Source organism: Ranitomeya imitator, chromosome 3 (assembly GCF_032444005.1).
Source record: "Ranitomeya imitator isolate aRanImi1 chromosome 3, aRanImi1.pri, whole genome shotgun sequence".
Taxonomy (NCBI): Eukaryota; Metazoa; Chordata; class Amphibia; order Anura; family Dendrobatidae; genus Ranitomeya; species Ranitomeya imitator.
In genome coordinates this window covers 490,692,367-490,710,405 of record NC_091284.1, presented here as the reverse complement: position 1 = coordinate 490,710,405, position 18,039 = coordinate 490,692,367, and the positions used below count along the sequence as shown (strand labels likewise).

The 18,039-nt window shown below is 44.8% G+C and overlaps 1 protein-coding gene across 1 annotated transcript in view; it reads right to left on the bottom strand.

Annotated features, from left to right (window-relative positions):
- Positions 1 to 18,039, bottom strand: part of LOC138670362 (sodium/hydrogen exchanger 2-like) — a 169,014-nt gene that overhangs the window by 42,921 nt on the left and 108,054 nt on the right. The window lies entirely within an intron of this gene.

The following is an 18,039-nucleotide window of genomic DNA, read 5'->3' as shown; positions in this document are numbered from 1 at the left end:
AAGACAGGGAGCGCCGGAGGGTGTGGCTTGCTCTTAGTAGCAGCATCCAGACCCCTCATTATGCCTCTGTAATAATTATATGGGTACTACGGAATCTGATTGCAAGGGACAATATGAGACTGAGACCAAACTGGATGTAAATAAGTATGTGGCACCCCTAGGGGTATTTGCCACAAAAATAGTTACTGACAGTAAGTACAAATACTAAAATAGCAAGACTGCACCACCACCTCCGGCCAGAAGGGGGAGCTCCAGAGACTCCCCTTGATCCATTCTGGTCTGAGAGAAGAAATGGCAGTTGGGCCAAGGAGCTGATAGTGAGAGGTCATACAGTTGAATCTCTAACAGCCCTGTGACTGTTACCAGGCCTAAATCACCGGCCTGAGGAGAAGAGGGATAGAGAAAAAGGACATTGTGAGAACCGGGTAGCATTAATCACTACCCAGAACAGGCGCAAAGACAGATACCGGATCCGTGGCTGTATTCATTATATATAATACAGCAACCGGAAAAACGTGAGGTGATATCAGCTTCACTAGGGCCGGACGCAGCAACAGACACAGAGTTCAGCGGTACTCCCAGAGGGGGTAAACCGATAAAAGGACTCGGGTTGCCCGTCGAACCAGGACCCGGAGGGGACAGATTGGGCCGGCAGCCAGTTCACATACAGCAGCAGGGCCACACAGAAATTGCGCACAATAAGAGGCGAAGACCCCGGCAGGGTCAAAGTAACTCAGAGTTCCCATACAGACTCCGGTGACAGGACTGGTTGTAAATCCTTTTATGTTAAAGTAAACTGGTTAAACGTTTCAGTGCCTCAGTCTTTCATTTGGACAATAGCCATCTATCCAGGATCGGGATCGTCACCGCTGGGAGAACCTGCTGCTGATCAAGTAAGTGCCTGTCCCCTCACGATACCCCTTACACTGTGCATTGCCTGAGGCCACAGCACCGGGTCAAGCCACCCGTGACATCCCCCTCAAGAGACAAACTCCATTGGTCCGGTGCTGGGTATCCCGGTCTCCTGGGCGTCACAATTGGCGTCACGAACAGGATCTAGCCAGCCCGTATACCGGGTATTGTGTGCCGTGATTGGAGCCCAAAACTGTGAAAACTGGGATGAAAAATCTTGAAAATTGACTTTATTAAAGAAAAATCCATTCCCCATTGAAAACTATTGAAAGTGACTTTTCCCCATTGGTTATAATGGAGTAAAGATGGCCGCCATCCCCTGAGGTAATCACTTCATAACCGTTAGGCACGAGACTGTTAATTGAGCTACGCCATCACCTGATCCCCAGTCTAACTGAAAAACTTCAGAATCCGCCATTACAGAGCGCGGTGGGTGGGAGCAGCAGGGGGCGTGTCATTGTGGGCGGCACCAAGCTCAGCGCTCTGACATCAGAGCAAGGGGAAAATCGATCCTGCTGCACAGCGGAACGAATCTACACTATCCCGACGGAGGCGGAGGACCGGAAGGGTCCGGATTAACTAAGGGGGCACAGTATGTCGCAGCACGGAGACGCCGCAGCACTCGGCAACGCTAATGCAGCTGAAAGACAGAGTGTCAATAGAGAGTCCGGCAGCGCAGCGGTGCAAGGAGTGGCGCCCCTCATGCCGGTGCTGATGCCATATACCCCGGGTGGCCCATGGCTTCCAATGTATGAAGGTGAGCCTAATACCCTTGACGATTTCAGAGAAAAGATGCTGGCCCATTTTGACATGTTCCCTCTGGGTGAAGTTCAGCGTGTTAGTCTCCTGATGATGCAGTTAAGTGGCCATGCTAAGCGAGAAGTCACAGCATGGGCAGCTGATCTAAAAGGCACTGTTGAACGCATATTTGCTGGATTAAAAGCTACATTTGAAACCACGGCCAGCAGCAAAGCTAAAATACGATTCTTTAGTTGCAAACAAAAAGCTAATGAGGGCGTGAGAGACTTTGCCTTAAACCTGCAGGAAGCCCTTAAATCACTTACACTGGCTGAACCCATTTTTAACACCGGAGCGGATAAACTGCTAAGAGATCAATTTATTGAGGGACTCTACACCCCTTCTCACCGGGGGCATGTGAGCATGCTTGTTTTTAAGAACCCTGAATTGACATTTGCCCAATTAAAGGAGAGCGCTATACGTCTCCAGCTGGCAGAAGCACCTCGGGATCAGGAGCCTGGCAGAGGCTCCTCAACAACATGGAGTACCAGTGACATCAGCTATGTCCGGGGCCATTGCTAAGCCCCTGGGGCCCAGTACTAATGAGGCTCTTCAACAAAAGCTTGACTCTTTAGCTGATGTTGTTGCTTCAATGGCTAAAACCATGCAGGAGATGAGAGGACCCAAGATGGAGTTGGCAAACTGTAGAGAGGATGTTCCATGGATGAGACCCCGGAGATACCCGACATGGAGAGGACGACCCCGCGACCGCTACCAACCGGATGGACAGCCCATTTGCCGCCGTTGCCAGCAGCCGGGCCACTTTGCACGAGATTGTGATTTAAACGGGAATCCCCTGGGAATGCGGGCCGCTTCGCAGGAATGAACTTTCAAGGCCCAACACCCTGGCACGACAGGTACATCGGAGGACGACCCATTATCCCTATCGTGCTGGACGGAATTCCCCTCAACGCTTTGCTGGACACAGGTTCCCAGATTTCATCTATACCGTATATCCTTTATAAGAGGTACTGGGCTGATGCAGATATTGATAAAGGGCCCTCTGATGTTGAACTAGATATATGGGCCAGTAATGGTAAGTTGGTACCGAAACGAGGATTCAGGGAGATGACCATAAAGATTGGTAAAGTAGAACTGAAGAAACAGGGTATAATTGTTGTTGATGTTGACCGGCGGAACTGTGAACCAACTGTATTGATAGGAATGAATGTGTTAGAGAACTGCTTTTCCGAAGTCATTTCTGTCTTACAGCAAATTGCTGAAACTGCCCAATCCTGCCAGCAGAGAGTTCTCCGGAGGGAAATAAAAGTATTGATGTTAAGGCAACAGGTAGAAGTTGCAGGTGGAAAAATCGGCAGTGTGAGGGTAAGTGATCCAACGTCTATTGTAATCCCACCAAAAACAGAAATGCTGGTATGGTGTAGAGCAGCCATTGGTACTAAGGGACGAGATTATCAAGCCTTAATAGAACCAGTGTACACCGACAGCAGGCCCACTATACTCACAGCACGAGGGATAGTCGAGGTACACCGGGGACGAGTGCCGGTACGACTTTTGAACTGTGGAGAGGAAGAGGTACTTTGCCAAGGTATGCTACAATGGCAAAGCTATATAATGTTGACAACAATGCCATCACAACCATTGAGCCCTTAGAACCAACCTGTCAGGTGGAAGGCAATGGCTCAGATGGAGAAATGGAGGATTGGTGCCAACAGCTACACGTGGGCATAAATTCAACACCTACCCATCAAAAACAAGGGGTGTATAGGCTAGTGACGGAATATGAACAAGTCTTCAGTAAACACCCATTGGACTTCGGACGGATAGAAGGGGTAGAACACACAATCCCCACAGGTGACCATCCCCCAATAAAAGAAAGATATAGACCCATACCGCCCGCTCACTATCAATGTGCAAAAGATATGCTGAGGGAAATGAAACAGGCCGGGGTAATAAGAGACAGCTGTAGCCCCTGGGCGGCCCCTCTAGTGATTGTCAAAAAAAAGGACGGAACCATGAGAATGTGCGTAGACTACCGGAAGATTAATAACATCACCCATAAAGACGCCTACCCCTTGCCTAGGATAGAAGAGTCCTTAACTGCTTTGAAATCTGCTAATTATTTTTCCACCTTAGACTTAACAAGCGGGTATTGGCAAGTCCCTGTGGCTGAGAGAGATAAGGAAAAGACGGCATTCACCACACCAATGGGTCTATGTGAATTTAATCGCATGCCGTTCGGACTCTGCAACGCATCCGGTACCTTCCAGCGGCTGATGGAATGCTGCCTCGGACACAAGAACTTCGAGACCGTCCTCCTGTACCTAGATGATGTGATCGTCTACTCAAAGACTTACGAACAACACTTAATAGACCTGGCAGAAGTGTTCGAAGCCTTATCCAGGTATGGCATGAAAGTCAAGCCATCCAAATGTCACCTTCTCAAGCCAAAGGTACAGTACCTGGGACACATCGTGAGTTCGGAGGGAGTAGCACCAGATCCCGAGAAAATAAGCGCCATAAGGGATTGGCCAAGACCTACCAGCGCAAAAGAAGTGAGACAATTCCTGGGATTGGTGGGTTACTATCGCAGATTTATAAAAGGATTTACCAAGTTGGCAGCACCCTTGCAAGACACCTTGGTAGGGCAGACGAAGAAACCTTCAAACCGAAACCCTCCTTTTCAGTGGAACGACGAAAGGGAAGACTCCTTTGAACAACTAAAGAAGGCACTAACCGGAGAAGAGGTTCTGGCATACCCAGATTACCATAAACCTTTCATCCTCTACACCGATGCCAGTAATGTGGGACTAGGAGCGGTGCTGTCACAAAAGCAAGAAGGTCGGGAGAAAGTCATCGCCTTTGCAAGTAGAAAGCTCCGGCCTACTGAAAGAAATTCAGAAAATTACAGCTCCTTCAAATTGGAACTACTGGCAGTAGTTTGGGCTGTGACGGAGCGTTTCAAACACTATCTGGCCGCTGCAGAATTTATTGTCTATACTGACAACAATCCGTTGACCCACCTGGACACAGCCAAATTAGGTGCGTTAGAACAGCGATGGATAGCCCGGTTATCTAATTACAACTTCATAATCAAGTATCGAGCAGGTCGCAAGAATGGAAATGCCGATGCCCTATCCCGGATGCCACACTTGAGAGATGTAGAAGAGGAAACGGGGGAGCTTGAAGAAATTGAACTACCAGCCTTCCATCATCCCAAGGCAAAACATCATCAGTCAAGTACCTATCAGAAACAACAAGAGGTGAATTTTAATCCGTTAGCACACCATAGATGGGCTGACACCCAAGACAGCAATCCGGCTGTGAAGTTGGTGAAGGAACTGTTGACTGAGCAAAGTGCATATCCCTATGAGGATGCCCCAGAAGACACGCATCAACTCTGGAAAGAGAGAGGCAAAATGTTCCTGTATCAAGGGAAGCTCTGTAGAAGATACACCAATCCGAAAACACATGAATTGGTTTGGCAGATTATTGTGCCTAAACAAGATGTGAAGATGGTCCTCGAAGCTTACCATAATGGTGCTGGTCACTTCGGTTGGAAAACGTTAGAAGTACTTCTAAGAGAAAGATTTTATTGGGTCGGGATGAGAAAATCAATCGAACAGTGGTGCAGAAATTGTGGCCCGTGCAACCTCAGAAGAAACGATCAAAAGAACCAAAGAGCACCACTGCAGCCCATAATCACCAAACAACCACTTGAACTTGTAGCCATGGACCACGTGAAGTTGACACCAAGCCGGTCCGGCTATGTCTATGCCTTGACCATCGTGGACCATTATTCACGTTTCTTGGTAGTAGTACCCGTAAAAGATCTGACAGCAAAAACAGCAGCCAAAGCGTTCCAAACGTACTTTTGTAGACCCCATGGATATCCGGAACAGGTTCTCACCGACCAAGGTACAGCCTTTGAATCAGAGATCTTCAGAGAATTCTGTAATATGTATGGTTGCAAAAAGATCCGGACGACGGCCTATCATCCACAAACAAACGGCTTATGCGAGAAGATGAACCATATTGTAATAGACCTACTAAAGACTTTACCTGAGACAGAAAGGAATCAATGGCCAGAGAAATTGCCTGACTTGGTGGATCTGTATAATCATGTCCCGGTGAGCTCCACCAACTGCACCCCAGCTTACCTTATGCGTGCAAGACCCGGCCAATTACCAATCGATCTAGAAATGGGAATTCTGAAACCAGACGCAGAAGTTCAAGACTCCAATTGGGATATCATACGGCAAAAGCAGTATCGCCAAGTGCAAGAGAGTGTGGAAAGAAGCCTTCAGCAAACTAGAGAAAGACAAGAGCGAACTTTCAACCAGAATGCTCTAGCGACCCCATTAAGACCGGGTGACCAAGTGCTCAAGAGAAATCGTCGAACCAATAAACTGGACAATCAGTGGGAAGCCGTACCCTACACAGTTTTACCAACAAGAGTGGATAATCCTAAAATGTGTCTCATTAGCAAAAACGGAGGCTTAACATCTGTACTAGTGTCAAGAGACAATCTTAAATTATGTCCGGAAGCGTTGAAAGAGCCAGACGTTGTCCAGCTAGAACCAGAAGTTATTCAACCCATACAGGTTCAACCAGTAAAGGAAAAAGAAGAGGAAGTGTATCACACCTGTATAGGAGACTTTCCCAAAACCCTACTAACATACCATGGTGCAGTAGTGGTTCCCATGGTGGCCTTTTACCCAACACCGAACCCAATACCAGAAGTCCCAAGACAGGAAGAGGCTGACCCCGTACTACAGGAGGTTCCAGGCCAGGAAGAACAGATTCCTGGTCAGAGTAATCCCATTCACGGTGGACTTGCCAACTCCATAGTCGTGGAATTATCTTTAGCAGAGCGGGCAGATACTACATCCGCAGTAGACAGTAGTACACCACATGAAGAGACACCACTATTACGTAGATCACAGCGTAGTACCCAGGGTCAATTACCGGCCAGGTATGCAGATTACCAACTATAAAGCTCATAATGTGAATTGTATATATGTTATGCCGTATATAGTTAAACAGAAAATGTAGTATAGTCATTGCTATCAGTCTGCAACGTTTAAGCCCAGTGCCTACAGAGACTTGTCTGTATGAACTTATTGCATATTCTTGAACTTTTTATCAGCCCGGAGGCACTAAATCAAAGCTCCGGAAAGACTGCTTTTTGAACTTTGCTTTTTGCTCTTTTTGAACTTTCTTTAGACTTTATATTGATAACTCCGTTGGAAAAATGGAACTAAATTCCTGGACACTAAGTACAGTGCCGTTCCTAATACCTTTAAGGATAGAACTGTATTAATGGACGCTATTTGAAGTGACTTTTTACAGAACTCTATTTTTGTTTCCTTGAGTGGTTTTTGTAACTTTTCATTTTTAAGACTCTGTACATATTAATTGTTATTTCAAAATGTTATTGTCCCACAGTCCCGGAGTACTGTTCTTAACTAAGGGGGAATGTGGCACCCCTAGGGGTATTTGCCACAAAAATAGTTACTGACAGTAAGTACAAATACTAAAATAGCAAGACTGCACTACCACCTCCGGCCAGAAGGGGGAGCTCCAGAGACTCCCCTTGATCCATTCTGGTCTGAGAGAAGAAATGGCAGTTGGGCCAAGGAGCTGATAGTGAGAGGTCATACAGTTGAATCTCTAACAGCCCTGTGACTGTTACCAGGCCTAAATCACCGGCCTGAGGAGAAGAGGGATAGAGAAAAAGGACATTGTGAGAACCGGGTAGCATTAATCACTACCCAGAACAGGCGCAAAGACGGATACCGGATCCGTGGCTGTATTCATTATATATAATACAGCAACCGGAAAAACGTGAGGTGATATCAGCTTCACTAGGGCCGGACGCAGCAACAGACACAGAGTTCAGCGGTACTCCCAGAGGGGGTAAACCGATAAAAGGACTCGGGTTGCCCGTCGAACCAGGACCCGGAGGGGACAGATTGGGCCGGCAGCCAGTTCACATACAGCAGCAGGGCCACACAGAAATTGCGCACAATAAGAGGCGAAGACCCCGGCAGGGTCAAAGTAACTCAGAGTTCCCATACAGACTCCGGTGACAGGACTGGTTGTAAATCCTTTTATGTTAACGTAAACTGGTTAAACGTTTCAGTGCCTCAGTCTTTCATTTGGACAATAGCCATCTATCCAGGATCGGGATCGTCACCGCTGGGAGAACCTGCTGCTGATCAAGTAAGTGCCTGTCCCCTCACGATACCCCTTACACTGTGCATTGCCTGAGGCCACAGCACCGGGTCAAGCCACCCGTGACATCCCCCTCAAGAGACAGACTCCATTGGTCCGGTGCTGGGTATCCCGGTCTCCTGGGCGTCACAAGTATATTTCACAAGAGTGACAAAACTAAACAGAGTACTTCCTGCAACAGTAACAGAAACACAGCACAATATGGAATAATGCAGGTAAAGCAGAACTGGCAGTACACTTTCTGCAATTGTAATGAAAACTCAGCACAATATGGAAATGTCCTAAGTGACTGAAGAGCAGGGTAAGACAGCTAATAATAACCAGTCCAACAGTACTAATACGCAAGTGCGCACAGGGCACAGAACGTAGGAGTCCAGCAGCAGATATGCAAGCAAGTACACCATATTCATGAGGCAGTCCCACGATGTAGTAAATCAGCATGCACACAGCACTAGGTAAGTCCAGCAAACATAAGGGTGAAATACACACGGTACTCAAACGTAGAAGTCCAGCGTGACACAGGAGAGGGTCACTATAGGTACATATAGGGCTGAAAGTCCTGCACAAGTCCAGCAACGTAGCCCCAACAGACACAGACCCAAAGGAGATGGCAGAAGTCAGGATTCCTTACTGGCCACAGCAGTTCCAGGGGTGATCAGCCCCACACCAGAAGTCCAGACAGTAGTAGAGCACAGCTGGGCAGTAGAATGTAGAGAGGAAGAATACCGAGTAAGGAGCAGCAGCAGGGAGTCCACTAGCAGATGGGCAGGAGCAAGACAGCAACAAAATACTCAGGCACAGGAGAACACATGACCCGGACTTAAATAATCAGGACAGACAGGAAGTTCCATGACAGGGTGAGATCCAAGACTCCATTTTAAATCAGGGCGAAAAGGCACAAGGAAAGTCCGGAATCCTTACAGTCTCCTTCACTGCAGCATGAGATGAAGGGGTGAGGTGGGTAAATGGCATGCTTCTAGTAGCAGACACCCTACTGATAGTGTTTCCATCACTGCAGGACTACTAGCAGGGAGCAGGCCACACTCCTGCCATGCCCCCTGTTCTTGGACTGCTTGTTACACACATTGGGGAGCTTCACACTGCTGTGTGATATATTGTTCGAGGAAGGGGGAGCAGTGAAGAGCAGCTGCTGTCACACTGAATTACAAGTGTTCTAAAAAGAATAGAAGTGCACTGGGTATCTCTTATTCATGAATATATGTGTTAAAGGGCTAACATTGAGGACCTATCCATAGGATAGATAATATCAGATAGGTAGCAGAAGCTGTCAACATCCTTGCCCTATACATTTTTTTAGTGGTTCCTTTTTGGTACTGCACTTTATCTCTCATTCCTTTGAATTGAAGATAAAGTAGAGCCATATGAAAAAGCTAATAAAAAATGTGCAGCGCCATTTGTTTCTGCTCCAGACATAGTTTACATTCAGCTGCCATCACAACAGAATATTGTTGACTGAATTATTATTATTATTTATTTAGCACCATTGATTCCATGTGCTGTACATGAGAAGGGGTTACATACAAATTACAGATATCACTTACAGTAAGCAAACTAACAATTACAGACTGATACAGAGGGAAGAGGACTCTGCACTTGCAGGCTTACATTCTACAGGATGGTGGGGTTGGAGACAGTAGGTCGAGGGTTGCAGGAGCTCCGGTGTTGGTGAGGTGGTAGTGGTGGTAGTTGGTGAGGAGGCAGCAGGGTAAGGGCAGGCTGTAGGCTTTCCTGAAGAGGTGGGTTTTCAGGTTCTGTCTGAAGGATCCGAATGTGGTTGATATGATAGTCGGATATGTTGGGGCAAAGAATTCCAGAGGATGGGGGATATTCTGGAGAAATCTTGGAGGCGGTTGGGTGAGGAGCGGATAAGATTGGAGGATAGAAGAAGGTCTTGGGAGGACCGGAGATTACATGAGGGAAGATATCGGGAGATTAGTTCAGAGATATAAGGAGGAGACAGGCCATGGATGGCTTTGTAGGTCAGTATTAGTAATTTGAACTGGATACGCTGAAGGAATGGGAGCCAGTGAAGAGATTTGCAGAGGGGGAAGCGGAGGAGTAGCGAGGAGAGAGATGAATTAGTCGGGCAGCAGAGTTAAGGATGGACTGGAGAGGTGCAAGGGTGTTAGCAGGGAGGCCACAGAAAAGGATGTTGCAGTAGTCAAAGCGGGAGATGATGAGCGGATGTACAAGCATTTTAGTAGATTGATGGTTGAGGAAAGGATGGATTCTGGAGATATTTTTGAGCTGGAGGCGACAGGAGGTGGAAAGAGCTTGGATGTGCGGTTTGAAGGACAGGGCAGAGTCAAGAGTTATTCCAAGGCAGCGGACTTCCGGTACGGGGGAAAGCATGATTGATGCACACCTTTGCTTAAAGGTTGGCGAGATGTTCTTTTCCTGAAATTCTGTGCTTTTTTCTCCACAGATACTTTTAATCATTGTGGCAAAAGAGTTCTAGTTTAACTTCATCAGTCTTGTTTTTAAAATGCATCATGCTTGTGTGGAGAAACAGGTTCTGTGGGTAATCTTGTCCCCTGGCCTGGCTGCCTTTCACAAGACTGCATGGACCAGGGCTCAAACCACTGAACGCCCGCTCTATTTTCCAGTGGGCAATACACAAAACAGACAACACAGGGTTAGTGTACAACAGCGTGGCAATACTTTATTGAACCACAATACCCAATAGCAAAAAATTCACCCCAAGATAGTGCACATTACAGGGCCTCACTCTTCCACTGTCTCGCCAGGATAATGGTAGATGATATGTCCGAGTTCCCAGGGTCGCTATTCCACCTGTGGTATGCACGCAGAGGGGAGGTAATGACAAGTGTAAGGAGAAATCTGAGAGCAGTCCTGTGTTCTTTCAGCCGGGTCTGATGTACCATCAGCTGAGATCCTGAAGAGTGACAATGCCATGACTTCTGTAATGTAGGCTCCCTGAACACCAACAGCTCTTCCTTTTTATAGGTCACAACTTCTAATTCAGTCATTCCACCACAGGCTTGGGAGAAGGAGGAAGGAGGCTATCCCTCATTGCAGGAGTGTGCAAACATGCATAGATTGTCCTTCAGTCCAACATAAAGATAAGGTAAACAATGGTGATGAGCTCAAGTAGCACTACTTGACCATTCAATCTATTTGTACAGTCTTTCCCTCTCTGCTTTTGAAGTCAACAAGCTAGTTCCAGAATATAATGCTATAATGCACTTTTAGCATATCAGCAAACATCAATAAACAAAGATAAACACACACTATGTACAAGTCACTATTACAGACTTGTATGTTAAATAGTATATCAATTTGCAAGTTTGTCTTCTTGACCCACCAAACATAAACACTTAAATCCACAAGCCAATATACAGATAAAAAGTCAGTTCTTTTTGGTTTGCAAAACCATGGTTGTCTGGGAAATTAAGATACAATCTGGTTTCTTCACAGCTTGTTTAGATGTTCTTTTGCATACTTCTGATGCTGAATTTTATGGTGAGGATGCAGGAGAGGTTTTCTTCTGATGATTCTTCCCTAAAGGCCAAATTTGACCAGGTGTCTCTGAACAGTATAACAATTTACCACAACTCCAGAGTCTGCTAAATCTTTCTGAAAGTCTTTTGCAGTCAAACAAGGGTTCTGATTTGCTTTTCTAGCAATACTACGAGCAGCTTTCACTGAAATTTTGCTTGGTCTTTAAGACATTATCTCGATCTCAACTGTTCCTGTTAACTGCGATTTTTTTAATTTCTTAATTAGATTTCGAACCAAGGGAAGGGCAACTTGAAAACACTTTGCTATCCTCATGTAGCCTTCCCCAGAATGATAGGCAGCTGTTTTGACAAACCTATGGCTGCAGTTTTTTGGCACAAGGTTAGAGGAGGCTGGGCTTTTATTAAGCTGGGAAATTTTCATCACCTGGCCTTACCTAAAAATGACAGTCAACAAGCCAAAACCGTGTCAGGCTAATTAATGTCTGAAACCTTGGTCAAGGTTATCTGAGCACACAAATTTCCAAGGGTGCCCAAACTTTTGAATTGGCCTATTTTCCTTTTTGTAATTTTTAAAATGTAAAAAATGACAATATATTTTTTTAACCTAAAATGCAAAGTAAATGTGTAATCTTTAACTTTAGCTCTTTCAGAGATCATTTTATCTACAACTTGCTTAACTGTTCTCAATAAAAGTTTTTTGACCAGGGACATGAATGTAGTGATGCAGAGGTAGGATTCAGTCTATTCACCACTGAGGATCTTTAGGATCTGTTCTAGTTCCCCTTTACAGGTGTCAAGCTGCTGCAGTGCAGTACAGCACAACCTCCACCAGGGGGAGCGTGAGGTGGAAATGAGACTGCACACACAGAGCAGCAGAACAGACGCCACCAAGTGGCGAGAGAGTGGTCAGTCAAACCGAGTCAAAGCACAAGATAGCATGACAGTACAAAATTGATTAGACAGAACGGATAGTCAGGACGTAGCAAAAGTTCAGTAAACCAGAACGGGTACAATAGGGACAAACAGTAACAGAGTCAATAGCGAAGCCAGGAGGTCAGAACCAGAAAATTAAGCAGATAAACAGAGAAATGATGAGAAAAGGGCAGACAGAGGGAGAAAACAGACACGGGAAAAGTCAGGGATCACAGCAGGACAAATCAAGAGTTACGAGTCAGGTTCACATGCCGAAGACACAGCTGCAGGATACCAGCGGATATTTGGGAGTTAAATAGCAAACCTGAGCCCAGAATGAGGCAAAGCAAAGTTAACCCTTAACATGATCCCCCCGGAAAAAGAGCAGACAGGACTAAACTCTGGAACAGATCATGACAACAGGACTGAATTGTTAAGATATGTGCAGGCCGACACTACTCCTTGCCCTGATGCAGTGCATCTTCTCAAGTGATGCTGCAACACAATGAAGTCATTCTATCATGTCACTGGAGTCCTGCTACACTGGCCTTGAGTGCAGAGACAGTGAGGACTGTCGGGAGGGTGAGCACTTCTCATTGGAGCAGAAGATAATTCAATTTTTATTGCTATTTAGTTTTCTGTGTGGAGAGGAGTTAGATTGGTGAGGGGCAAATCACAAGGGTTCAATGAGGAGTGGAGACACTTTGAATAACATATTCATAATAAGGGCAGCAACATATTCATAATAACGGCAGCGTAGTGGCCATAGTGCTTTAGGAAGGACAGAGTGGATGGCATGTATCACTAGAGAGACAGTGTGGTGGACTAGAGATGGGCGGACACCTGGATGTTTGGATTTGGCTGAACAGTTACAAAAAGTTCGGGTTCAGGTACAGTACCCAGACCCAAACCCGGACCCCATTCACTTGAATGAGGGACCGAACATCCAGTGTTTGCCTTGCTGTCATGTGCATGACAGCACGGCTAACACTGATTCTGATAAGTATAACTGTGTTTGTTATTTTTAAATAAAAAAATAAAAGTGTGTTTTGTTTTATTTCTAATAAAGGACTTTATTCTGGCAGTGTGTTTATTTACCATATAACTGTGGGATTAGCAATGGTCTTGATGTCACCTAACAATACAAAGGTGTCATCAACCTACAAGGCAAGTGGGAGGAGCCAGGTAAAGCACCACAATTGGAGAATCTAATAGATGTGCCTTTTCTTGGCAGCTGCGGGCTGCTATTTTTAGGCTGGAGGGGGGCAATATCCATGGCCCCTTACCAGCCTGAGAATACTAGCCCCCAGCTCTCTGCTTAGCAAAGCTTTTTGTCAAAAAATGGGAGGGACCCCATGCTGTTTTTTAAAATTATTTATTTAAAAAAAAAATCAGTGATGAAGTCCGTGTTCGGTGTCCGTGCTCGAACAGTACGTGTTCGGTATGGATACCAAACTTTACTGCGACGGTTACTGTTTACTGTTCGGGATTGTCCATCTCTATGGGAGACATATTTTTTGCAGGAATCACAGTGAGGGACAATTATGTGTCAGAGGCACAGCATTGTCAGATAATATTATACAGAGGACTTTATATTGACACTGTATTTTTTAGAGCACAGTGTTGGGATGTAATACAAAATGCCAGAAAAGGTGGAAATCTGCAGAGACAAACTTAGCATGTGAAAACCTCATTATGGCATCTGGACCACAGGGAGACAAAATGGATGATAAAGACTTAATTAAAAAAGATGTCACCTCTAAGGTGCCATTGTATAAAGGTTGATATATGGTACTAACTAAATCTAATCAGTGCTGTGTTTCCGATTATGGTCCAAAGTCTGATGATGGTTGGTGACAACAATTCCTAGCATTTCTGTTATGGTTATATGGTTATACTCGGAGTTGTAAGTTAGTGTAAAAGAAGTATATAGAATGTGGAGTGACCTGACATTGCAGTTGATTGCTGTTGTAAGCTTGATGCTGTCTTCATGTACTGTTGATGATACTGGTGCTGTATACATGTTCTGTTAATGGTCCTGATCCTGTGCACATGTATTCAACCATAACTTTCAGATGATTTGCTGCATGACTATTTTAATAAAGTAGTGAGTAGTATGCCATCTGACAAGTTAAGGATTACGACAAATGTAATTATGTTAAGAGCAAATAACTCGAAAAAATGGAAATCTGATGTTGGTGTGCAATGTAATCTGTAATGCTTGTGAAATCCTGTAAAATCCGTGTATAAAATTTGCTAAATTATCAGTACTTCATGAGACATCACTGTATGCTATTTGTGATGTTACCTGGGACTGCACGAAACATCTCCTACATTACCTGCAAGAAAATGTTCCTTTAATTTTGGTTACGATTTCTTTCAGCTTATGGGTCATAGAGAGCAGGGTGTAACTGTGTGTGGTCTGAAGAAAGGGGTATGATTATAATAAGGGTGTGATTTCCTTTACACAAAAAGAGATTTAAATATCTAAAGATATTGATGACCTATCTCCAGGATAGGTCATTAAAATGTTGATGCCTCAGACAACCCCTTTAAATGTTCTATCTCAGCAAATTTCTAAACTTAAACATGTTCTTGTATATACAATTTTTTTTTATCTGAATAGATGTGAGAATCTCAACGGGAAGCAGAAAAGATCACACATATTTGTGCCAGAGATAAGCAGAACGATCATTTTTAGACTCATTTATATGTAGAAAATGTTCAGCAGGCTTGAAGGTGTGGTATTTGCAAAAAGGTTACAAAACAGTTGCAGTAAGCACATTTAGGATTTTAATGTGAAAAGCAAAGCACGGCAAATCATAGTTTAAAATACACATTCTGTGCAATGTAAACACATCACTCCTCCTTCCTCATTGAAAACCTTTTTAGTCACAATGTGTAGAGTCAAACTGTGATTAAATAAGGCTAAGGAAGCAGAAAAGTCTCCATAACACAGATACATAGTTCACAATTCATAATTTTTTGCTTTTTTTAAGTAATTTCCCTGTTTTGTCTTATGGTTTTAGTTGCTGTTTTTGGCGCCAAATTATTCAAAATGGCGCACACATTGCATGAATTTGGCGCAAAATCAAATATGGTCTTTTACTCTGTCTTGAATTGTTTTTGAGACTTTTTAGAGGTAAAAGTCACATATTTTGAATAGCAAAATTTGCACCAAAATACTAAAGTACTCAAAAATACACCGTGGGGTGATAAGTGATAATTGATGAATCAGGTGAAAACATCTGAAATCACTAAACTCTGCCAGCAAAGCAGAAAAAAGAAACAAAACAGGTAACACCACATAAAAAAGTCACAAAACGCACAAAACCAGACAAAAAGAGGTGCAAAGGTAATGATTAATCGGGACCTATGTGTCTACAATCTCTAAAATTCTGGATCAAATCTGAATTCTTCTTCAATATTACATCCTCGGGGTATGAGCAAAAAGACCAACAACTCAGCCACTTGTCAAATAAAGTACATATATAATAGACAATTACACCAATTACATTTTCAATTGTTATCACGATATAGTTACAAAAAATTGTTGTGCAAGTCATGACAAGTTCCATCATAGACTCTTCATCTAGATCAAAGGTGCACAACGTTTTCTGGTCTGAGGTTCACATTGTCGCAGTTAACTACTTCCATGAGCAGCAGGAAAGTGAATGGCATATTTCCTTTTGAGAGGTTCATGACATGACATATCAAAAGTAAATGGCATAAATGTCTAAGGGTATGTACACACGATCAGTAAATGCTGAGGGTAGAACGCTGCATACTTGCACAACGTCCAACTCACAGCATCCAGATGTTACAGCATCCCATGCCCACTATGCTTCCACAGGTGCCCGCGGATCACCCGTGGAGACGAACATGAGGCGTGTCTCTCCAGATTGCAGCATGTCATTTTTACCAATGGTATTGGTAAATCCATACGGATCATTGAACACATGTGGATTCACCTGCGTTGAATAGATGGCAGCGCTTTGGACGCGATGAACATGCCCTGCATCCAAAGCGCTGTCACTTCCGGATCATGTGCACACCTTAAGAGAAATTGGGTTCCTCTTATATCCTATTCAGTACACTAGAGAGGAGACCCTTAACGCCTGTAACTCTCTCCATTCAAGATTATGGGTCTTATAGTAGCTGGGTGCATTTTTTTAATTTGACTATTTAAGAATGGTGTGAGCGTCAGAGGGAACAAGGCTCTGATTCCCGTACAGCAGGGGTCCTCAACCTGTAGCTCGGGAGTCACATGTGGCTCACGGTCCCATGAATTGTGGCTCGCGGCTGTTTTTCAGCTTAGTCCATCAGCTCCAGGTCTAGCAAACAGGTATGAAGAGCACATCTCAAAATGGTGAATATTTTGAGCAGCTCTGCACAGAAGAGCAGATTTGGAGGTGCACATGTTTAGAGATAATTTAACTATAGTAAGCTGGAGACAGGATGATACTACCTATCAGAAGAGACACTTGAAACTGGCTGCGACAATTTGTTGGGAGAATATTGAATGGGGGTATCGAGGAAACCCTTGGATCTTGGTATGCTGCTTCCTGGTGATTTCTGTAGAAAAACTTTTATGTTCATTATACCAGTAATGGGGTCTTTGGTTGCCATTACTGTGAGGTCAGTGGGAGCTGGATGTAGCTCGCGACCCTCTCTCAGAGCTGAATGTGGCTCTCAAGGTCAGAAAGGTTGGGGACCACTGCCGTACAGTATGCTTCTTTGGACGACTAGAGAAGAGACCCTCCTGATTCATGGGGGACCCAGATGACATTACACTGCGCTGTATTCATGCTAGCCCATTCCTGCTCCTGATGAGCGTGTTACTCTTCTTACCTCTGATATAGAATTACATTATACAGAAGGTTGGGGGCCGAATAGAATGGCATGGTGGGCCACATGTAGCTTCGGGCTGCAGATTATGCACCCTTTATTGAGATACATAAATGTACACGTTGGTCCCTGTCCACAACATCTCAATTATTAGATCAATAAGGCAACCAAGTACTTCTTGACAGACAAAACTCATTTGGAAAACCTCTGTCTCTCGGATGCAATTTACTTTGATAAGAGAAACTACACTTTGATCACACTCCTCAGGTCCAGTGATGAGTTTCCACCACTTCTCCAAATGTCTGTTATTGTCCGCAGTGCTGACGTCACATCGACAGCACTGTAGACAATAACTGAACTCAGCAGCTCTGCCTGAGTTGATGGCACGAACGACTAAGAGCTGCGAAGCTCACTGACTGGCAGTGGCAGAGAGTTAGTGCTGAACCCAGTTTTTTTTAAAACAAATTTCAGCCAGGGGACAAGGATTTTCCCCAAACCCTTTAAAGGGGTTGTTCAGTCTCAATCAATAAGTCTGCAGTCACTCTGTGTGACTGCAAACTTATGAATCCCCCCAGTGCATACACTGTGCGCTGTGGAGATTTGCTGTTTTTTGACCCGGGAACGGAGGATTTGCATGAGTTATACATGTTCCCAGCTGGTGGGTGTGGCCTCTTTCAATGCAATTGTATGGAACGAGGCCATGCCCCATCTAGTGCCATGCCACGCCAATGTGCGTGGTCAACTACAGGTCACGGTCTCACTTCATACAAGTGTATGGGTGTGAGGACGCGCCCACCAGCCGGGAGCATGCAAAATTCATGCATACCCTCCGGTCTGAAATCGGCGAATCCCCGCAGTGCACACTATG